The sequence below is a fragment of the Prionailurus viverrinus genome, chromosome A2 (assembly GCF_022837055.1).
Source record: "Prionailurus viverrinus isolate Anna chromosome A2, UM_Priviv_1.0, whole genome shotgun sequence".
Classification (NCBI taxonomy): Eukaryota; Metazoa; Chordata; class Mammalia; order Carnivora; family Felidae; genus Prionailurus; species Prionailurus viverrinus.
In genome coordinates, this window is record NC_062562.1 from 84,760,422 (window position 1) to 84,784,677 (window position 24,256).

The following is a 24,256-nucleotide window of genomic DNA, read 5'->3' on the forward strand; positions in this document are numbered from 1 at the left end:
GCAAACTGTAGTAGACAAAATTGATTCATCCATGGCAACTTTGATGAAATAGGTACCATAAACAAAATGGAGCAAAAGCATACTATGTACCACCTATTATGATGGAAATGCAAATTAAAATGACATGCATTTTACACCTGTCAGAATCAGACAACACCAAATGCCGACTGGGATAACTTTAATACACTATTGGGTGGGAACAGCGGTTGCTAGAACCATTTTGGGTAAAGATACATATCCCTTGGATGTAATAATCCCACTCACAGGTATAGACTCCAGAGAATGTGTTGTATTTTACCAAGAAAAATGTTTCCTGCAATATTGCTAGTAGTAGCAAAATTTTGAAATACCTAAATTATTTACCATGAGGTGTGATTAAATGAGAATGAATAAATACATGTTGAACATTAAATACTATATACAATTACGCAAATTAAATATTAGAGAAAATGAATGTGTGATAAATCTCATTGACATTGTTAAATACGCAGTTTGCAAGAATAGTATGTTCTGTGACACATTCACATAAAGTTAAAAAATCTTCAAAACTGTTTCATGGTTATGTTTGTAGGTAGAGCAAATATAGCAAAAGTATAAGGAAATGCCTGGCGAGGCTACACATCAAATTGAGTGAGAGTGTTGGTTATTTTGAAGAAGGGAAAAAGGGAGGTAGAAGAGGGAGAGGTATCCAGGGTGTTGTAATGTTTTAATTCTTAATTTTTTTTAATGTTTGTTTATTTTTGAGACCGACAGAAAAAGAGTGCCAGTGGGGAGGGGCAGAAAGAGAGGGAGAGACAGAATTAAGAGTAGGCTCCAGGCTCTGGACTGATAGCACAGAGCCCACGTGGGGCTTGAACCCACGAACTGTGTTATCATGGCCTGAGCCGAAGTTGGACACTTAACCAACTAAGCCACCCAGGAGCCCCCTGTAATGTTTTAATTCTTAAGCAGGGTGCTGAATGCACACGTTTGTTCTCTTATTTTCTGGATACTTTTGTATGACTGAAGTATTTCATAAGTAAACAGAAGTTTTGTTATTGTAGGCTAAATCATGTCAATTTTGGCATCTTCTTTTTCTGTGCTCCCACATCTGGTTATTTCCCAACCCTGTTTACTCTCATTTCCATTGCCTTGTTCATCCCCTGCCTTCCATTTTCACAGAAATTAATCTGCTATAATACCCTCCTACCTGGTCATCCTACCTCCACACTTTCCGCCCTTCATTCTAAATTAGTCCTCCTGAATGAAGGCTTTGATCTTATCAGTAATTTCTCAGAAGTCTTTAGTAGTTGTGATTATTTACAGAGCATCACCTTGTTTATTAGTATGGTATTCAAGAGCTTCTTTGTTTCGGCTTCCACCCTGCCTTTCCATATTTCCTGTGACTGCCCCTTGGCAATTTCTGAGTATGTCTCATGCTTTCCCATCTCGATACCCTTGCTCCTGCTGTTCTTTCTAGGAATACCTTTCCATCCTTACCAGTTTCCAGTCCTGCCCACTTATGAGCAGAGTTTGGGACAGCGTTTATCAAAGTTGAATAATATCTGGGTCTTTAATAAAGAGGAAGCACTTCTTACAGATTCCTAATATTGATTTACGTTTATTGCAGTATCACTTAAATAGATACAATTATGCAATGCAATTATGCAATATGTATAAAAATCATACATATCTAAGTTCTAAGCACTCACAAAGCCAAAAATATTACAAACAAAAGTACAAACTATACAGTTCTTATGAACTTTACTTTTTCTGTGCTGATTGTGATATGAATGAAGTATTGACTGCTTTTGCATTTGGCATGCCTATACTACCAAATCCCACACGATGTCTCAATTCTCTCCTCCACTTTCTGTAATTGAGCTGTTGCAAAACCCTCATTCCTGTGGTGCTCCCACCTTCCTTGGAATAAATGCCTCATTGAAAAATCATCTGTGAGTATCATGAATCATAAGGCTCAGTAGTGTTCCTACCATGTAGCCTGATTTTATACATGAGGAAAATATCTCTGGACCTTAATGCAGTTATCATTCAGTAAATATTACTATGGGCTATGTCAGGTGTGTGGATCCAAACATGACTCAAACGTGGGTCCTGTCCTCAAGGAGTTTAGTGGCAAAATAAAACAAAAGGAAGCATTATTCGTGGGAGGAATAAATTCTGGGGGTGGGCTTTGAACTTATAAGGGGAGGCATAGTTTCAAGGTCAGAGCTGTTAACTATTCAGCCCTTCAGCTATTCAAGGGTACAAATAAGAATATTAAGTTGAAATGTTTGTATTGAGTTGATTACTTTTATATTTATGTTCTTCATTCTCCTTTCATTGCTCTCCTCATTTCTTTTTTCATGGACTCTGTTTCTTCGGTTTTTTAGAAGGAGGTAGGGAATATTAATGTCATATTGCAAGGTAGGAAATTGTGGCTTAGATAGACAGTAATTTGCCCAAGGTTATGTGACTGGTAAGTGGCCAGGCTAGGTCTTGTCTGTCTCATCTCCTCATCAAATTCCAGATTCTTAACTCTCTTGGTATTTGTCAAGTACTTTCTTAGGCTTACATCTAAAGTAAGCTCCCATCCTTATGTTATTAAGTGGGCTTTTGCATCTGTGAAAGTAAATGGATTTTTTTAAGGGAAGAATAACTCCTACCTATACATTAAAATAGTGTCAGTGTTTCATTTTTTAAAAATGAGAGAAACCAATTTCAGGGTACAATCTGGGCTTAGTATAGATTCGATCTTCTCTCTTACATCTTCTTTATGTAGGGTGGAAGTATTTCAAGTGAAAAATGAAATATGTATATTTTAAAAATACATGTACAATGAAATATCCTGAATCTTTGAAGAAAGAGTTAATTGTACTTACCAACTATATTCACCAAAGAATAAATGTGGATCATTATATTTTAGAAAGACCTTTTTTGTGTCAATTACTTGTCCATTAACCAAAGTAGCTAAAATATTATATGCTGCAATGTGAAAATAACCCTGTCATTGACAAGCTGGCCCCACCCAGCATGATGATGACAGAGACTCTACGTGGGAAGATTACATTAGACATGACAAGCTTGATTAATTTATCTGTTCATTTTAATTTTGCATCCTTTTTTCTTTGATATAGGCATAATATACAGTTTTACATCCCTGGTTTAAGTTTTTTATTTTTTAATTTTATTTTTACAGTTTATTTATTTTGATAGAGAGTGCATGTGCACACACGAGCAGGGGAGGAGCAGAAAGAAAATCCCAGGCAGGCTCCACACTGTCAGTGTGGAGCCTGATGAGGGGCTTAAACCCACAAACCTTGAGATGATGGCCTGAGCCGAAATCAAGAGTTGGCCGTCTAACCAACTGAGCCACCCAGGTGTCCCGCTGGTTTAAGGTTTTGATTATAATATCTGTATCTTAAAAATTGGGAAGCTGTAGTTAATGCTTGTATAGTATTTTTCTAATAACTTTGGAAGTATATTTGAATACTGATATGTCTAATTATCAAATTGAAGTTAAGACGATTTCCCTTTCTACAGGTTAACCAGGAATATGTTGGGAGTAGTTTTGCTCTGATATAATTGAAGAAAAAGAGTGAGATGGTTAATAACTCAGAGATGCCTGGGATAGATTGTTCCACCCAAACTGCTAAAATATAATAAACGTACAAAGGAGTGCTTCTGGTCAGCTTATTTTGAGGGTTCATATTAGTTAATGGTCTTATCCTGAAACAGAACCCTGGGTACTTTACTTAGAAACTACAAAAACAAAAACAAAAACAAAAAACAAAAGAAAAAGAGTTTTTGTGCCATGGGCAAAAAGGAGAAGAAAGAAAAATTAGTGAAATGAAAATAATACTTACTTTCCTTGCATTTAGAAAATTATTTAGTTTTATTAATCTTTTGTGATATCTGTTCTGTTTCCTGTACTATAATTCCTAGGAAGATTTCATGCAGCCAAACTACATAATTTTTTATGGAAATCTGGTTTATATACTCATTAAACTGATTTTTTTTAGGAAAGCAATAAAGAGGTATACCTTTATTTGATATTTTTATTATTATAATGTCTTGTGTTTGAGTTCAGGATTGTAAATGTTTTGTTAAGGGTGTGTTTTTAAGCACCTGTAAAAATATGGCAAATTTTATATTTGGTACAGTTATGGTAAACTAGGATTGAACTCAGTGCATAGGGACTTCAGAAATAAAGCTTTAATCTTTCCCAAACTCTCAGGAGTTTGTCCTGGAAATAATGGCAGAGCTGGGGTAATAGAGCCTGATTCTGTTAACTCTAATGTATGTTATTTTCCAGAATGATATTATCTGGGGCATTCATTTTCATTTATTTAGGTTTTTTTTTAACGTTTGTGTGTGTGTGTGTGTGTGTGTGTGTGTGTGTGAGAGAGAGAGAGAGAGAGAGAGAGAGAGAGAGAGCGCGCGAGAGAGAGCGAGCGAGCGAGAGCGAGCGAGCAGGGGAGAGGCAGAGTGGGAGACACAGAATCGAAGCAGGCTCTAGACTCTGAGCTGTTAGCATACAGAGCTCAAACTCATGAGCCATGAGATCATGACCTGAGCTGAAGTCTGATGCTTAACCAAATGAGCCACCCAGGTGCCCCTAGGGCATTAATTTTTTATTTGGATAAATACGCTTCTATCATAGTTTATATTCTTTACTAGAGTAGCTTTATTTAGGTTTATAGTTCAATTGCTACATAATTGTTTAGGATTGTTTTCTTTATGGTAAAGCAAATGATGGGTATGTTTTACAGTTGAGAGAAGACTATTAAAACCTCTTGAAAATGGTATTTTCTCTGAGTTGGAAGAACTTAGAAAGATTTCAGTTATTGAAACTAGAGCTTTGACCTCAGCATTAGCTTTCTGGGCTGTGCTCCAGAATTATATGTAGGGTCTAATTATGAAAGACTTGGATTTATAGTTTATTAGGCCACAGATACAGTATTTTTAAAAATAAGTTATCTTTATAAAATATAGTTTTATCTTTAGTGAGAAATATTACTGCAGCAAAAATATGTGTCACATATAAAAAATGAAGTCATAGATCAGTTATTCTTTATAACGTAACATGCTTTTGAAAATTTATTTTTATATGGATTATCTATAATGTATTTCTACCCAAAGTGCAGAGATTTTTCAAAATTATTGACTCAATAAGTAGGATTATGAAACTTTTCAGTTATTAAGATTTCTTTGGTAAAAAGAAAATTTAATGCTTTGAGTTTCCTTGCATGAATAAGAACAAACCATTCAGGGTTTCTATTAATCAAACAAATTGTTTTGATTTTTTGGGTATTTAAGTCGTAACTGAATTGTTTTTTCTTACATAGAAATGGAAACAAAGTTTCCTTTGATAGTGTTGCCAATTTAAGTTTCGAATTCTGTATTTCTACCAGACAATACATGTATAAAGTGTAAAAATGAATTTTGGGCGGGGTGTGTGTGTGCCAAGTCTATGATAAAGGTTTTCATTGATTTCAGAATTTGGTTGTTGGAAGTACTGTTTTTGTTTTGAAATCACATGATTTCATCAAGGTTAGACAAAAACTACATGCTTATCTTCTTTGAATATATTTTATGTAGTCTAGTTTTCAAGACTTTGCACTCTTAGTCATTAAGGTGTCAAAGGCAGTGAGTAGGCTGGTGTCTTTATTACTAAAGATCAGTGATTATAATTGAGGTTTTGAAATTTTAAGTAGCAATGGCATTCCAGAAGGAATGATAACAGAGCTATGTAGTTAGATGTTTAAGACAAAAAATTTCACCGTGTCACTGAGTAGACTATTAGAAAGCTAATGTATTTATGAGCAGGCAATTCTGTTGGAGCTTATCCTTAGCCATCTTTTAACAAATACTGTTGGAGCAAGCCTTAGTTGTTGAGAATGCCATGTTGATTTGCATAATTCTCCCAAACACTTTTCCCCTGTCTTAAATACATATGTTATATTCTGTAAGCACATATTGCATGCTTATCACATGCCATGTATCCTGTTGGAAGAAGTGAAAGCAAGGAAAGAGAAAGTTCTTGTACCCTGGATCTAGTGGTGAGTGAGGGATTTAAGATATCCTCTGTAAGGTGAAATAAATACCCAAGTATATATTATAAGTACACTTATTCCATATCAACATAATAAAGGCCGTTTACACAGCTAAGACCGTACTTAGTGGTGAAAAGCTGAAATGAAAGCTTTTTTTCCTAAGATCATAAATAAGACAAGGGTGCCCACTCTTCCTACTTTTATTCAACATTGTGTTGAAGTCCTAGCCAGAGCAATGAGGCAGGAAAAAGAAATAAAAGGCATCAGATTAGAAAGGAAGAAATAAAACTCACTATTGTAGATGACCTGATATTGTATATAGAAAACTCCATTAAATAAGTATTACAACTAATAAGAAAATTCAGTAAAGTTTCAGGATAAAAAATCAACTTAAAAAATAATCTTTTACATTTCTCTATACTAATTATGAACTGTCAAGAGAGATAATTTAATAAAACAATCCCTTTTACAATTGCATCAAAAAGGATAAAATACCTAGGAATAACTTTAACCAAGGAAATGAAAGACCTATATATTGAAAAGTATTGGACGTTAATGAAAGAAATTGAAAGGATACAAATAGATAGGTATTCTGTCCTCATGGAATTGTAAGACTTAATATTGATAAAGTATCCATATGACCCAAGGCAATCTACAAATTCAGTTCAATTCCTATCAAATTTCCAATGGCATTTTTCACAGAACTAGAACAAATAATCTTAAAATTTGTATGGAAGTGCAAAAGACCCCAAATAGCCAGTGATGCTGAGAAAGGAGGACAAAGCTAGAGATACCATGTTGCCTGATTTCCAACTATTTGCAAAGCCATAGTCATCAAAACAATATGGTATCGGCATAAAAACAGACACGTAAATCAGTTGGAACAGGATAGAGAGCCCAGAAATAAACCCACACATAATGATTTATGATAAAAGGAACTGAAAACATACAATGAAAAAAGGCCAGTCTCTTCAATAAATGGTGCTGGGAATATTGGGCAGTCACATACAAAACAAACTGGAGCACTGTCTTATATATAAAAATTAATTCAAAATGGATAACGACTTGAACCTAACACATAAAACCATAAAACCCCCAGAAGAAAATTTAGGTGAAAGGTCTTGGTGATAATTACAAGTTTATTTTTGAGAGAGACACAGACAGCATGAACAGGGGAGTGGCAGAGAGGGAGAGAGAGAATCCCAGGCAGGCTCTGCGCATCAGGCTTGAATTCATGAAATTTTGAGATCATAACCTGAACCGAGCCAAAACCAAGAGTCGGACATTCAACCGACTGAGCCACCCATGAGCCTTGGTGATAATTTTTTGAATCTGACACCAAAAGCAAAAGTAAACAAATAAGACTACATCAAACTAAAAAGCCTCTGCACAGCAAAGGAAACCATCAACGAAATGAAAAGGCAGATTAATGAATGGGAGAAAATATATGCAAACCAAATATCTAATAAGGTGCTGATATGCAAAATCCATAAAGAACTCCTACAACTCAGTAGCAGAAAACAAACAAGCTGATTAAGAAATGGGCAAAGGATCTGAATGTTTTTCCAAAGAAGACATACAGATCTTTAACAGGTAGTTGAAAAGACACTGTGCATCCCTAGTCATTAGGAGAATACAAATTACAACCACAACATGTCACCTCACACGAGTCAGAATGGCTAGTATCAAAAAGATTAGAAATAACAACTGTTGGCAAGTATGTGGAGGAAAAGGGCCCTTTGTGTATTTTTGGTAGGAATGTAAATTGATGTAGCCTCTACAGAAAATAGTATGGGGGTTCCTCAAAAAATAAAAATAGAACTACCATATGATGCAGCAATTCTACTTTTGAGTATTTTTGCCAGTAAAATGAAAATACTCAGATATATGCATACCCCCATATTCATTGCAGCATTATTTACAGTAGCCAAAATATGGAAACAATTTAAATGTCCATCAGTGGATGAAGAAAGAAACTATGATATACACACAAACACACACTGAATATTATTAATGCATAAAAAAAGAATGAAATTTTGCCATTTGGGCAACATGGATGGACTTTGAGGGTATTATGCTAAGAGGTAAATCAGAGAAAGACAAATGCCATATGATTTCTCTTATTTGTAGAATCTAAAAATCAGCCAACCAATCAACTTACCAACCAACTAAACTCTTAGATACAGATGACAGATTGGTGGTTGTCAATGTGGGGAGGGGAGAGATGGGTAAACCGTTTTTGTTTTTTTTTTAATTTAAATAAATTGAATTAAAAACACAAGAGAATGGGTAAATTTTTTTTTAAAAAGCTGAGGAAGGGTAAAAAGACAATAATCAAGTTACGTAAATTAAACATTGTGTTATATGCTGTTAGATTATGTGGAGAAAAATGAAGCAGGAATGGTAGATAAGTTATTGGGGCCAGGGGTTGAAGTATTAAATATATTGTTGAGTGAGAAGGTAACATTGGAACAAATACCTTAAAAGAGATGATGGAGTAAATTACACAAGCCACTGGGATAAAAGTTCCAAGGATTAGAAACCACGAGTGTCAAAGCCCTAATGTGGAATATGCCAGGTGTATTTAGGAATAGTGAGGAGACCGTTATGGTTTGAATGGATCCAACCAGGGGGAAATAGGGCATTGGATGTAAGTGAAAGCCTACATTAGAAGAAAAAGGTTTCTTTTTAAAGATTAAAACTCTTCACCTGAATTACCTGTGAAGCCCTGAAAAGCTTTAAAATTCTAAGTTTCCTTATATTACATAATCACTAAACCTTCGCTCATTGCTATTGATTTCTCCCCCACCCAAATATTTTTATTTTTAAAAAAAATTCTTGGCTAATTAATACTCAGGGATTAGATGTTTAGAAACTCAACTCTCTTACTTACTTTAGGTGGAAATAGATTGGATAATCTAAGTATAGTATTGAATTAATTTGGCTTTCTGGAAGTCCATTAAATCCATGGTGGTTTGTTTTAGAAAATCAAATATACATTGTTTTCATATTTCCATAGCCCTGTATGTATGTATGTGCTGTATGTCCACCTCAAATTCCTTTATGAAATTATCATAGATTATAAAGGCTAGTAGATAAAGGACAGAGAAAATAAAGATAACTCTGGAGAACTTCTTGAGAATCAAGTTGAAATTTCTTTTAAGGTATCAAACATTTGAATAACCACCACCCACTGGAGAACTTTCTCCTTACTCAGAACCGAAAGAGTTATTTATTTCAGTTGAAAACCTATAGAGTTCCCTGAAGAGAAACTCAAGTTGTAGGGTAAACCTAGACTGTTAAACTTTTTGAGTAACTTTTATGCACCGACTAAAATCACTAAAAAAACCCAAAAACTGCTTAACTCTGAAGGAGAGCATTGAGTACTGATATTAAATAATTTCTGTCTAATTTGAAACTCTTAATGATGGGTTTACATGCTTATCAGTCTGCTAATATTTAACAGTGTTTCTAAATACTAAATTTTTCTTTGCCAGAGAATGACCTTTAAATAACATGTCACATTGCCAGTGGTGAAATCTATTTTGTCAATATGCACCAAGCTAATCTTGCCAGCCTCAGAAATCCATCCCTTTCAGATTCTTCCCAATCCATCCTGGAGACTCTTCTGGCCTTGCCTTGGCTCTTGGCTTCCTCACTGACTCTGTCATTTTCTTCCCCTCTTGCTGTGACTCCCCTTAGGGAGGTCTTAGCAAGCCATTGAGATCGGAGGTGGCCTGGCTTCTTCCACTCTATACTACCCACCTCAGACACGCTGGGACTGTTGGTGCCCAGGCTTGAGTTTGCCCTGTCTATCTTGTGACCTCACCATGTCTCTTGTGGGTCAAGTTGAGAGTACTGTCCTGGGCCACAGCTGCTGGTGCCTTGTGCTGTCACAGTCCCATAGACACGTTTATGAAAACCCTTTTAGGTTTTACTTGCTCATTTATTGCAGTGCCCTTGTGCTCTTTTCTGGCTCAGATCCAGATGGCTTGGGTTAGTGACACCATAGCTCTGAGTCTGGTCTCCTTTGTGTTTAAGCCAGACTGTGTGACTTGATTTCTCCTCACTTCTCTGTGGTTTTGAAATAGTGTCATGTAGTGTCTAGAAAAGTCGAAATCTTAGAGGACAGCAGCTTAAGTTCAATTAATACATTGGGTAGTTTGTTGCAGACACCTGAGACATTTCTATTTGTTGTTTTCATTTCCGGCAAACTGTTGGTATTTTGAAATGTGTTTGTTTCCTTCTTGGATGGCCAAGAATCTTTAGTTGTGGTTGTATCCAGGTAGGTTTTCTCCATTTTAGTTTTCTATACTAAAATATCCCAGTCTTCAAACAGGCAGAATTCAGTTTGAATCTTGACTTAAACACTTTAACTTGGTGGGGGGGGGGGGGGGGTGATGACCATGGCACCTTTCTAAATTTCTGAGGAACTCAATCTCCTCATCTGTGAAATTGGCAGAAAACATCTGTCTCATAGGAATTGTTATGAGGATTAGATATGTGTCAAGTGCTGGGCACACGCTAGATACTCATTACTTGCTAGTTAATGTTGACCTCCCTGAGTTGGTTGGCTCACTCATTAACCATCAGTAAAGAAGTAAATCCCTCCTGTTACTTTGCCTCATAGATCTGTGCTTAGAGACATCCCTGTTGCATCTCTGTTCCCTGCAAGCCTCTCTGGAAGATGGCAGTTTCTCAAATGATCCTACCATTATTCCACAAGTGACTTTTGTATATTATAGGTAGCCTCTCTTTTAGGTTAGCTCACTGGAGACAATTTTCCTTGAAAATGTGGGGAATGATATTAGAACTGTTTGCACGTGATGTGAGAGCTTGTGATAGCGGAGTGTAGATTAAAACACGAATTCAGAGAGCCCAGTTTCTCTGTAGCTCTCTGGACCTCAATTTAGTTACACGAAAAATGGGAGGAATGAACCAGGTGATTTTTTTAAGAACTTTTATTTGTTGAAAAAAATATGTTGTTTTATAAGATCTACTGTGCTCAACTTCGTATTTTAGGAAGGTGGTTTGCATTTAAGGAGGATGTATTCCGGTATTCTCATCATGGGATAATTAAGTGTCCAGGAGCAACTCCAGTAGAAGTCAGAGTTTGGAAATTGATCAGACAGCTTCAAACCTCTTTTGGTTGTTGCCTTCAAAGTTTTTTATTTTAAAATGTATACTTGTGATATTCATTTGCAAATCAAAGGCTTCGTTTCAAGTTATTTGTCAATGTGTTATATGGAGTGATTTTACCAGTTAATACTTTTAAGATGAAGAATATTACCTTGAATTGTTATAACACATTATATTCTTGAGAGCATTGTGAAAATCTATTAAAGAGGATATTGGTAAAACAACTTCATGTTTCCTAAGAAAGGCAAGGAGTACATTTTTAATATTCTTTACATTTAGTAATATTTTTTCAGAAAAAATATTTTGATAGCTAATAATTGATGTTGTATTGTGTGGTATCTTCCAGTTTTCTCCAGAACACTGAATTTCCATAAATTAAGTAAACTGGCTTATCATGTTTAAACAGTACTGAGTTAAAGTTAACAGACTTTTGGAGCACCTGGGTGGCTCAGTGTGTTAAGTGTCCAGCTCTTGGTTTCAGCTCAGGTCATAATCTCAGTTTGTGAGTTCGAGCCCTGCATTGGTCTCTACGCTGACAGTGCAGAACCTGCTAGGGATTCTCTGTTCTTCTCTCTCTGCCTGTGTGTGTGTGTGTGTGTGTGTGTGTCTCAAAATAAACTTAAAAAATAAGAATATGTTTTTAAAAAGGTTAACAGATTTTTAAATGTAGGACATTTTTGAATGTTCACTATGCTAATGTGCATTGTGAATTCTCAAAAAGAAAGTATAGTGCACACTTTATTGTAATATGTAGCCTGGTATTCACAGAACACCTCTGGCTATTCTTCATAGTATTAGTACTCCAAGGATGCAGTTTGTGAGAAGCTCATTCATATATAGTATTTGGCAGTTTGTAAAGTACTGTTACATTATTACCTCATTTGATTCTCTCAAACCTGTTAGGTATTGTTTTTACTGGTGCAGGTAAATGAGCGTTGGAGAAACTGGCTACATTGTGAAGGCACATATTTATGTATTTGGAGATTGTTTTATGCTGAGAAGGAAACTAGATCTCAAAATAACATGCTATTGCTGATTTAAGAAGTATTTGAGAAGTTAATTGAGTATAGCTTTGGTGATTAAAGAGAAATCTGTTAGAAGACGTTGATTTAGAGAATGAGAGCTTGAGAATGGCAACTATTTATCATTGGCATGGTAGTGAAATTTTCCACTCCTTAATCATGTTTGTGTCAATAAGAAAGAATTTTTAGGGGCGCCTGGGTGGCTCAGTCGGTTAAGCGTCTTGATTTTGACTCAGGTCATGATCTCACGGTTCATTAGTTCAAGCCCCATGTCAGGCTCTGTGCTGACAACTAGGAGCCTGGAGCCTGCTTTTGATTCTGTGTCTCCCTCTCTCTCTGTCTCTCTGCCCCTCCCCTGCTCTCTCGCTCTCTCTCTCGCTCACTCTCTCTCTCTCTCTCTCTCTCTCTCTCTCTGTGTCTCTGAAAAATAAGTAAATATAAAAAAAAACAAAAATAAGAAAATTTCTTTAAATGTCACATGTTTTTAGAAATTCATTAAATGACTCTACAATATAGCCTCTCTGGGTTCTTAGTAAATTAGATTTAAAAATGTAACTTAGTCTGTAATGTTTGTTAAGGCAGGCTGTGTTTGTTTATAAAATGTGAGCTGCACTATCCCAAATACACTGAATCATAGCCTGATAGGAATTTTAGTCCAGAGAGATTTTTGTTGTGTCTTAGTCTGTCCTCTTTTCCAGAGAACTGAAATTGTCCCTGCAACATTCCTTGTGGATTGTGGGATTGTATAGCATGAGCACTGGAAAGGTGCTCAGTTGTTTTATTTATTAACAGGTCCTTACACAGTGCTTCCCATTTTACCGTCGCCTATGGGATCTGTAAAAATATCAGTGTATTTCATTAACAGTCATTGAATGTCTGCTGATGTGCCAGATAGTTTGCCTGGATCTTTAAGATATTTTATTAAATTCTACAGCAACTTGCTGAGGAAGCGTGTAGTAGTATACTCATTTTATAGATCAGGAAACCGATACTGTTCTCATGGTGAGATAGGTCAGGAAATACATTCTTCTCATACTGAGGGTACACACCTGCATGCTAAGATTAATCTAAACAGCAGGAAGAGAACTATGCTACATCTTCCAGAATTGGCTTTGTTGATGCACAAGCAAACTCAGAATTCTCTTCAGTTTCATGTTTTCCAAGAGATTTTGCTCTTGGAACTACCATTTCAGTAGCAATGGGAAATCTGTCCACCTAGGAGGAAACTTCTTGGATTGAATGAATACTTTGAAAAGCTCCCTAAGGTAGGTGGAGAGGGGTTTTAAAAAGAAATAGTAAGTGGTCATTATTCAGCCACTGACTAGGATTTGGTGTGGCTGAGCGTTGTGGATGGTTTTTGAGACACTGTGTGAGAAGAAATCGAAGAGAGCTGGAGCGACTTTCAGTGAATAAAAGCAGGGGAAGGAAGAATGGATATCTGTGGGTAATACTGTTAGGTTTCTGGTATGCATGGTGTGATACAAATCTTATTCCTTATCTTTCCACAAAAATCTTTGTTAAGCTTAAGAAAATTGTGAAGCTGGGCTTCTTTTAATTTTTTAAAAATATTCTATTTATTTTTGAGAGAGAGAGAGAGAGAACAGGAGAGGGGCAGTGAGAGAGGGAGACACAGAATCCGATGGAGGCTCCAGACTGTGAGCTGTCAGCACAGAGCCCTCCGTGGGGCTTGAACTCACAAACTGTGAGATCATGACCTTAGCCAAAGTCGGATGTTTAACCGACTGAGCCACCCAGGCGCCCCAAGCTGTACTTCTTTTCGAGAATGTGGCCAAGTACTGGCTACAGCTTCAAGGCAGGCTCAGGGCTGACTTGAGACTACCCAGGGGAGGCTTACACATCTAAGTGTCCTTGTCTCTGTGGTCCTTGTATTCACTTCCCTCTGGCATCTGAAAGGGTTTTAGATGAAGTACAAAATGGTCTCTACCCTAGAACCCATCAATTTTTTATTTAACATAAGAAATTTTAGCTCAGTAATTATCTTTATACATTACCCCCAGATACCTTAATGTCCTAGTAGCCCTTCTGTGGGTGGGCCCATACCGTTTGTAAACCCAGGTATACTTGAATGATAGTAGGTACTTAGATCTTGCTTGATCTCCAGATGTCCTCTAGTAGATTCTTCATCATTCTGCTTTGTGTTTAGTAAACTCTTCACCACTGGCACTTTAATACCACTGAAATTCATGATGTAACTTTTTCTCAAACCAGTAACACATTTGAGAAACGAGACATTTTGCATCTAACTTCTATATCTTACATCCATTTTAACATGTGAAAATATTTCTGAATTTTAAGATATTTAGAGATAGAAGTTTTCCTTCTGTTTTTTTGCCCACCTGATGATTAAAGTATGGGTTTTGTAGCACATGATTAACACACTGATAGTAATTAATTAACATTTTTTAAACAGATTCTAGATTCAAACCCACCTAAATGAACTAGAGTCTAACTCTGTATTCTTGCTTGTATTGAGCACAAGTATATTATGAGATATATTGTTAAAGCTTTGCTGAAATTAAGTTATTTTAGCTTTCAGGTTTGGTCATGCCTTTTTCTCTAGTAATCTTAACAAAACAGGACTGGCTTTTTTTTAGTGAACCTATGCCACTTACTCATGCCAGTGACTTTTCTGAGTGCTCACAATTTACCTTTTAATAATTTATTTTTATTTTTTATTTATTTTGAGAGAGGGAGAGAGGTTGAGCGGGGGAAGGGCAGAGAGAGGGGGACAGAGGATCTGAAGCAGGCTGTGTGCTGACAGCAGAGAGCTGGACACAGGGCTCGAACCATGAACCTTGAGGTCATGACCTGACCCAAAGTCAGACGCTTAACTGAGCCACCCAGGTGCCCTCAGTGTTTACCTTTTAATGAGTTGCCTTCAGAGTTGTTGGAAATTGATTCCAGACTTGTTTTCCCACCCCTCCTTGCCCATCTCTTCTCTTAACATTCTCCATAGTGTCTCAGCTTTTATCTTATGATCTTACAAAGATACCAGCAATTAGAGAAGCAAGAATGATGGAGTAGTAATAGCTGATTGACATTTCAGAGCATGAGAGTACCACCTGCTTGTTCATTTGGCCTCTTAAGAGTAATGGAAAAGCATCAGAGAAAAGGATTTGTAAGAGGTTAGAAAATAAAGCCTATGAGAAAAAGCTAAAGATGGCATATTTGTCCCCCGAAAAGAGAAAGCCGAAGACTTTATACGTGAAGATGTATTCTAACAGCCAACTGCTGTGCACTTTCCACAAAGACTGTACAAAAGGTGATGGGTTTAAGCTGGACTCTTCAGGGATTTATATTGAGTATAAGTAGGAATTTTATGATTCTAAATATTGTTGATCTCTGGGGTGACTTTTTAGGGGGAAGTTGGATTTCTGTCTCTGTAGTCTCCAAAAATGGCAGCTTTTTCATTTCTCAGTAATGGTGTAGTCTTATTGTGCTCCCAAAGGCTCACAGAGATGCTGGATGACCTTTCCCAGTCTTTTCTTGCTCAGTGATTTTTGTCTTTTCATAATCTCACTTCACATCTAGAGATCTGTTGTGTTAGAGGCACTTTTATTCTTTTCTTTCTGTCATTTAAAGTGCTGTTAACATTCCATCATGCATCTGCTAATGGAGAAGTGACTGTGCAGTTCAGCATGCTATTCTCAGTATAAAAAGCAAACTATGTTTATATAAAAGAAATACCTCATGTAATTCACTAGTTTAAATGGTACAAGATACTTATTTTTAGTGACAGTTTTTATTTTCAGTTTATCTTTAGAGACTTGGCACAGTATTTTGTGTTTGTGTGTGTTATGAAATTGAATATGCCGTGCATTTATTTTCTCCTTCAAATATTTCATTACTAGTTTGCTTTTTTAGCTAAATTGTTCTATAACTGGAGGTATTTCTTACTATAGTACTTTTTGGAAACTGGATTAGTCTTAGGCATGTCATATTATGTATCCCAAAAGAACAGATGCTATTTGGGAATAGCCTCCCAGGTTTTTGTTTGTTTGTTTGTTTTTGATTTAGAAATAACACAAGGCATGGATATAATCAAAATATTAAAGTAAATGTGGAAAATATTCTCATAACAGTTACTGTACCATTAAGACAGTGTCACCTGACTTAACCTTTATTATATTTTATCTCATTGAGAATTAAAGACAGAGAAGGTAAATTAATAAGAAATCTCTGGCTTCTGATTTCTGCTTACAAGTGATATAACCTTGGGCAATTTGATTTTTATTAAGCCTCAGTTTTACCATTTATGATAGACATGGTAATGTCACAGTACTTTTTAAGATTGGTGATAAAAATGAATGCAAAATGCTTAGCATAGTGCCTGTCACACAGTAAGAACTATAAAGATAGCCATTTTTATGCATTGGCATAAACCGATATGGTTTGCTTACCACTAGGCATTATACTGGACACTGAGTATGTAAGAATGAGAAAAATCCATTCTTCCTCTGGGGGAGCTCTCATTCTTAGATGGGAAACATAGGAAGAAACTTGTAATTGTGATAGGAGAGTGATCACAGAAATGGAGTCTTTCAGAACGTGTAGTTGGATAAATGTGTTAACTGGCTTATTGGGAATAGCAGAGGTTCCAAATTGTTTAAAAAAAAAAAAGGGGGGGGGCTGCTATTTAAATTGTTTTCCTTTGTGCTAAGTAGATTGATAAATTGTTCTTGTAAATGTAAATAATCATAAGGTTAGTAAGAAAGATACATTTTGCATTTGCTTGACTGTACATGATTATGTGCAGAACACTATTGGAAATGAGGCATCTCACAGGTAATAACATTGTGAATATTTGCATATTGATAATTTTAGTATTCTAGGTTGACTTTATGATTACTTCTATTCAGTTTTCATTCTAATTTTGTTTCTCTGACTCTACATATTATGATTTAACTTTAGTGCTTTCAAACTATATGAGAGTTTGGCAATCATATATATTTATAAAGTTATTTCAATTTCATTTTCCCCCATTGTTACTAATGTCATTGGTTGGTGATGGGTATGGATCCTCTTTTACATGTAATGCTCTATGAAAATGTATACCTGTGATTCTTAAGTGATTTGCTACAGTTGCCCAAACAGGCTTCAAATGTTCCTTTTAGTTGACATGCTCTATAGAGGTTTCATGACAAGTCTGTCATCATTGGTGTTTATCACCTGGGGCATCGTGTTGCATGTGAGAACTGATGAGGTAGATGGCATCATTGTAAACAGTAATCATTGGGAATGAGTGGGTTAATGGATGTGAGTGGGTTAATGGATTGCTTTTTTTCTGGTAGTGTTCTTTAATCTAAAATCACCTGAGAACCATTGATAGTTTCATAGACCTTTTGGAGTTGATCCTTGTCCAGCCTTACATTGAATGTAAGAATGACTTCTAAAAAAACAAAACAAAAAAAAAATGTTTTTTTGAGAGAGACAGAGAGAGACAGAGAGAGAGACACAGAGAGAGAGAGAGAAATGTGAGTGAGGGAGGGGCAGAGAGAGAGAGGGAGACACAGAATCCGAAGCAAGCTCCAGGCTTTGAGCAGTCAGCACAGAGACTGATGCAGGGCTCGAACCCACGAACCGCCTGAGTGGCTCAGTCAGCTAAGTACTTGATTCGGCTCAGGTCATGGTCTCCTTGTTCGTGGGTTTCAGCCCCACATCAGGCTCTGTGCTAACAACTCAGAGCCTGAAGCCTGCTTTGGATTCTCTCTCTCTCCCTCTCCCGCTCCCGCTCCCGCTCCCGCTCCCGCTCCCGCTCCCTCTCCCTCGCTCCCTCTCCCTCTCTCCCTCGCTCCCTCCCTCTGCTCACATTCTCTGTCTTTCTCAAAAATAAACATTAAAAAAATCTTTTCAAATGACCTTTGTCATTCTACATCTTATCTTGACTCTGGGCACTGCCTACAGGTTAGATGAAAGGAAGAGAAGAAAGTTCTAACTTGCATTGCTTCACATTCTGTGGACAACAGACATTTACAATATCTGTAACATACATCCATTTTGTAGCAAATAGTTCTAATGTCACCCATAATATCCTGAAATAAAATGTATAGATACTAGTAACCTATCTTTATATACTTATTAAAAACAATCAATATAATACCTACTATAATGTATAGAGAAATAATTTGTTATAGGGTATGCCATATGTGGTTGCTCAGCACCACATTATAAAACTCAAATACATTTTTTTAATATGTAGAATCATTTGTAATTTGCTACACATGGAAACTGCAATAGCTGTGCTTCTGAGAATGTCATTGTCAGAAATGGGGCTCCACTTCTGTGAAATTTCTGAGTGATAAGGATACAGTCTTCAGTATATATTTAAGCCATGCCAAAAAAAAAAAGTCTTCGTGTTTGTATGGAAAGTGGGTATTTAGACTCAGATTATGAACCTTTTTTTTTTTTAAACCAACAGGGAGGTCCCTAGGGTCATTTGGAAATTGTGCAGAGGAGAGGACAATGTTTCATTGATAGGTTTTGTTTGTATGTTGCATACAGCCACTCTAACAACAAAAATGTTCTCATAAATTGCATTACACTGGCCACTGAGGTACTGTCCTTTTTGAGAATCACTGCCCTACGCTGACTACAGTAGGACATCACATAGCAACTTGAAGCCCTAGGAGCTACATTCAGTCAGAAAACGTAACATGAATCTATACATGTGAAAGGTGCTCTAGAAATTTCTAATTATCTATTTAACTCCTTTCCACCAATTTACTAGATTTTAAGATTACTGTGAAATTTATTAGAAATAAGCCCTCATGCATACAAAGGCCATGCATACCTACAGCACTAGATACACTCGAAAATTTTTTTCTATTAAGATAAAATGTACAAACATAAAATTCACGATTTTAACCATCTTTAAATGTACAGTTCGGTGGCATTAAGAATAGTCACACTGTTGTTCAACTATAACCACTGTCCATCTTTAGAACTTTTACATCATCCCAGACTGAAACTCTGTACCTATTGAAATTAACTCTCCCCATTTCCTCCTCCTCCCAGTCCTTGGCAACTACCATTCTACTTTCTATTTGTATGAATTTGTTCTGTATATCTCATAGAAGTGGAATCAAACGGTAATTGACCTTTTGTGTCTGACTTATTTTGCTTAGCACAATGTCTTCAGAGTTCGTCCATGTGGCATGGATGTGTCAGAATTTCCTTCCTTTTTTAAAACATTTTATTTATTTTGAGAGAGAGAGAGAGAGAGAGAGCATGCATGCACAGGCATGAGCGAGGGAGGAGCAGAGAGAGAGGAAGAGAGAGAATCCCAAGCAGGCTCCACACTGCCAGCACTGAGCTCAGTGCGGAGCTCGGTCTAAGGAAGCATGAGATCGTGACCTGAGCCGAAATTAAGAGTCAGACGCTTAACTGACTGAGCTACCCAGGCATCCCTGAACTTCCTTCCTTTTTAAGGCTAATATTCCATTGTATGTGTTTATCATATTTTATATGATATTTATATGATATGTAAGTATATAAATATTTAATATTTATACATGATACATATATATCAGTATAAACACATACAATGGAATATTATCCACTAATATATTATCTATTTGGCCATTGATACACATTTTAATTCTTTCCACCTTTTGGCTTTTGTGATTAATGCTGCGGTAAACGTAGGTATACAGTTATCTCTTTAAGACTCTGTTTTCAATTCTTGTGGGTATGTATCCAGAAATGGAGTTGCTAGATCACACAGTAGTTTTATTTTTTATTTTTATTGTTTAGAATAAAAAATTCTATTTTTTTAAATTTTAAACTGCCAGATTGTTTTCTGTAGTGGCTGTACTATTTCACATTCCCACCAACAGAACACAAGGGTCCTCCTTTCCCCACATCCTTCCCAACATTTGTTATTTTTTCCATTTTTATGATAGCAGCTATCCTAATGAGTGTGAAGTGGATCTCAGGATAGTTTTGACTTGTATTTTCTAGTAATTAGCGATATAGAGCATCTTTTCATGTGCTGATGGGCCATTTGTATATCTTCTTTGCAGAAGATCCTTAATCAAGTTCTTTATCCATTTTTTAGTTGGGTTATTTGTCTTTTTGTGTTGAGATGTAGGTTAATATATGTGTGTGTGCCTATTTTATATATATATAGTCTGAATATTAATCCCTTACCAGGTATATAATTTGAAAACATTTTCTCCATTTGGTGGGCAGCCTTCTCATTTTCCTTTTCGTATTTTTTGATGCACAAGTTTTTAATTTTATGAAATCCTATTTAATTCATTTTATCTTTTGTTATCCTTTTGGTGACATATCCAAGAAATCATTGCCAAATACAAAAGTCAAGAAGCTTCCCCCTCTGTTTTCTTCTAAGAGTTTTTTATCCCCTACATTTAGACCTTTGATTCATTTTGAGTTAATTTTAGTATGTGGTGTAAGGTAATGGTCCAGCTTCATTGTTTTGCATGTGGTTATCCAACTTACTAGGTTTTTAACTTTTAATTTTCAAAATTTTTGTTTATACTCTTACCATTTTAATCTCTTAATATCTTTTCACATGTAACTTTTTTCTACTTAATTTTTAAAATATTCTAATTTTTCTTATTTATTATGAGGTTACTTTTATTCATAAAGATGTGCACATTTTTGTGTGTTTATGAAATTATTTTAGCTTTGTCTCTTTTTCTACCTTTCTCTTTAGCCATCATATTTATTTATTTTTTAATTTATTTTGAGAGAGAGAGAATCCCAAGCATGCTTTGCATTGTCAGCATGGAGCCTGACATGGGCTCGAAGTCTAACTGTGAGATCATGGATGAGCCAAAGTCAAGAGTCCAACACTTAAACAGTAGAGCCACCCAGGCACTCTTAACCATCATATTTCTTCTCTCTTATCTTTTTGTCTTGCCACTAGATTCTTATTTACTTCATTTCAGTATGTTCCATTGTAAGATTATTACTATTATCAATATTATTTTAACGTTTATTTATTATTCAGAGACAGAGACAGAGCACGAGCAGGGGAGGGAGGGGCAGAGAGAGGAGGAGACACAGAATCTGAAGCAGTCTCCGGGCTCTGAGCTGTCAGCACAGAGCCTGATGCAGGGCTTGAACTCACGAACTGCGAAATCATGACCTGAGCCAAAGTCAGACACTTAACCAACTGAGCCATCCAGGCGCTCCGAAGATTATTATTTTTATTACAAGATGATATTTGATTATTATCAAGATAATTTACAATAAGAAATATTAATCAGAAAATTAAAAGCACTTATAATCTTAGCCTCAGAAGGTAACAAGTTAGTGTATATCTTTTCAGATATGGATTGTATATGTACATATCCATATATATTTGATCTATTCATATACTTTTGTAGCCTGCTTTTACCCCCGCATAATGTATTCTGTACATTTTTCTGTGTTGATCCATGTTTTAAAAACATCACATTAAAATTTAATTTTTTAATTAATTTTTTTTTTGAAAGAGTGGTCAGGTGAGTGAGGGGCAGAGTGAGAGATAATCCCATGAAGGGCACAGAGGGAAAGAGAGAGGGAGGGAGGGAAAGAGAGAGAAGCGGGGTTCACCCGGGCTTGTGTTTTTACCCAAAGTGGGGCTTATCCTCACCTGATGTGGGACTAAAACTCACCAACTGTGAGATCATGACTTGAGCCGAAGTCAGATGCTTAACAACTGAGCCACCCAGGTGCCCCCAAAACATCACATTTCTAATGCTTATATAAAAATATATTCATATGGCTCTATCATCTTATTTAATAAAATCCCTATTCCTGGACATTTAGGTTGACAGTATTCTTCTTTGTATTGTTAAAATGCATTGTTGTATTTAGGGCAAATATCTAGAAAGGAGCATAATGTTTAGATTTAGGCTATGTTTAAAAGTTTTAAAAAATACATTGTTTATTGCCTTCTGAAAGCTTGTAACAGTTCTAGTCTCAGTAATAGTATGTGAACTTACTCAAACTCCCACACCATTTCCTAAAATTTACTATACTGGTTTGGCTAAAAATATTTTATCACTGTTTTGGATGATCATTGAGATTATTTTTTTATGTTTACAGAGTTTGTATATTTCCTTTTGCCAGTTCTTCTTTGTTTTTTGTTTCTTCACTGTTACTTGTTCTATCCTTATTCTATGCTTATTGGTTTCATCTTATCTGTTTTAAATAATAATTTTCTCATTATCCTTTTTCTGTGCTGCTTTCCCTGATTATTTTTATTTTCATTACTTATTTGTCAGAATTTTAAAAAGTATATTCTTTTTTCTTGGATTTAAACTAGGGAGCAAGAATTGTGAGTTGAGAAATGACGATTTTAGGAAGATTCTGTGTCCTACGTTTGGCAGTTGGGTGACTTTTTCTAGTCACTTCCTTCTTTGTGAGCCCTTCTGGTTCTTTTTATTAAAAGCTTTATAAAGCTTTAAAATTACTATGTGTAAAATGATTGTCTTAAAAGCTTTTAACTTTTTCAAGTCCACAGGCTCAAATTTCCTCCTACGTGAATGTTTTGCTAGTACTAGAATAATACTAAAGTATAGAACTACATCATTCTCTCATATCAAACACCACCTATCTGCTTCGGTATAAAATCTTTGTACTTAACGCTTTAGATAAAATCACTAGTCTTCCAGCAAACTGTGCTGTCAGAAATGCTACACCATAGCAGAGGAAGGGGTGTAGAATGAAGGTTCCCTTTAGAAAAGTTTTAATCATACTGAGCAAGGAACCAAGTGTTCTTGAAGGTTTGGGGAAGATTTTGTGGAAAAGGAGGTAAAGGGTATATGTATAATCAGGTTTTTTAAATATTATTCTTAAATTATTTGTTGATTGTTTTACAAAGTTTATTAATTTTTTTTAAGTTTAGTTATTTATTTTGAGAGAGAGAGAGAGAGTAGGAGCCAACCCAAGTAGGGGAGATACAGAGAGAGAGGGAGAGAAAGAATCCCAGGGAGGCTCTGTGCTTGATGTCACAGTTCATGAGATTATAACCTGAGCTTGAAGTCAACAGTAGGGCACTTAAACAGCTGAACACCGAGACACCCCTTATTAACTTTTAAAACATCTTCATTGAGGTATAATTCACCAAACACAAAATTTGCCAATTTAAAGTATATGAGTCAGCGATTTTTAGTATATTCACAATGTAGTGCAGCCATTACCGTAGTCAGTTTTAGAACATTTTTATTGGGGTGTCTGGGTGGCTCAGTCAGTTGAGCATCCAGCTGTGGCTCCAGATCATGTTCTTGTCGTTCATGGGTCTGAGCCCAGTGTCAGGCTCTGTGTGGACAGCTCAAGAGCCTGGAGCCTATTTCAGATTCTGTGTCTCCCTCTCTGTCCTCTCCTGCTTGTGCTCAGTCTCTCTCAAAAATAAACGTTTAAAAAAAGTAAAAAATAAACATTTTTTATTACCTCAAAAGAAACCTCATATCCTTTGTCAATAACCTTCCATTTCCCCTGAACCCCGCCTTACCCCCAGGTTTTAAGCAACCACTAATCTTTTTGTCTCCAGATTTGACATCTTTGAACATTTCATGTAAATGGAATCCTATAATATGTGGTCTCTGTGTTTGACCTCTTTCACCTCTTTCACTCAGAATAATGTTTATAAAGTTCATCCATGTTACAACATCTATCGGTACTTTATTTCTTTTTATGGTGGAGTGATATCCATTGTTTGCATATATGGATTTGCCACATTTTGTTTATTCATCAATTGATGGTAATGCTAAGAATAATGGTGCTAGGGGGCACCTGGGTGGCTTAGTCATTTAAGGGTCTAACTCTTGATTTAGGCTCAGGTTAGATTCAGGCTTCAGGCTTACTCACTGTTAGGAGATTGGGCCCCATGTTGGGCTCTGCTCTGGGTGTAGAACCTGCTTAAAATTCTCTCTCTCTAGCTCTATCCTGGCCTCTCTCTCTCAAAAAAAAAAAAAAAAAAAAAAAGCTGCTATGAACATTCAGGTATGATTTTTCCTAGTTTTATGTTTCATTTCTCTTGGGTATATATTTAGTAATAGAAATATTGGATCCAATGACAACTCTTTG

At 36.1% G+C, this 24,256-nt stretch overlaps 1 protein-coding gene across 2 annotated transcripts in view; it reads left to right on the plus strand.

Moving 5' to 3' along the window:
* GNAI1 (G protein subunit alpha i1) overlaps nt 1-24,256 on the plus strand; it is an 85,878-nt gene that overhangs the window by 16,752 nt on the left and 44,870 nt on the right. The gene's annotated exons all lie outside the window — the stretch shown is intronic.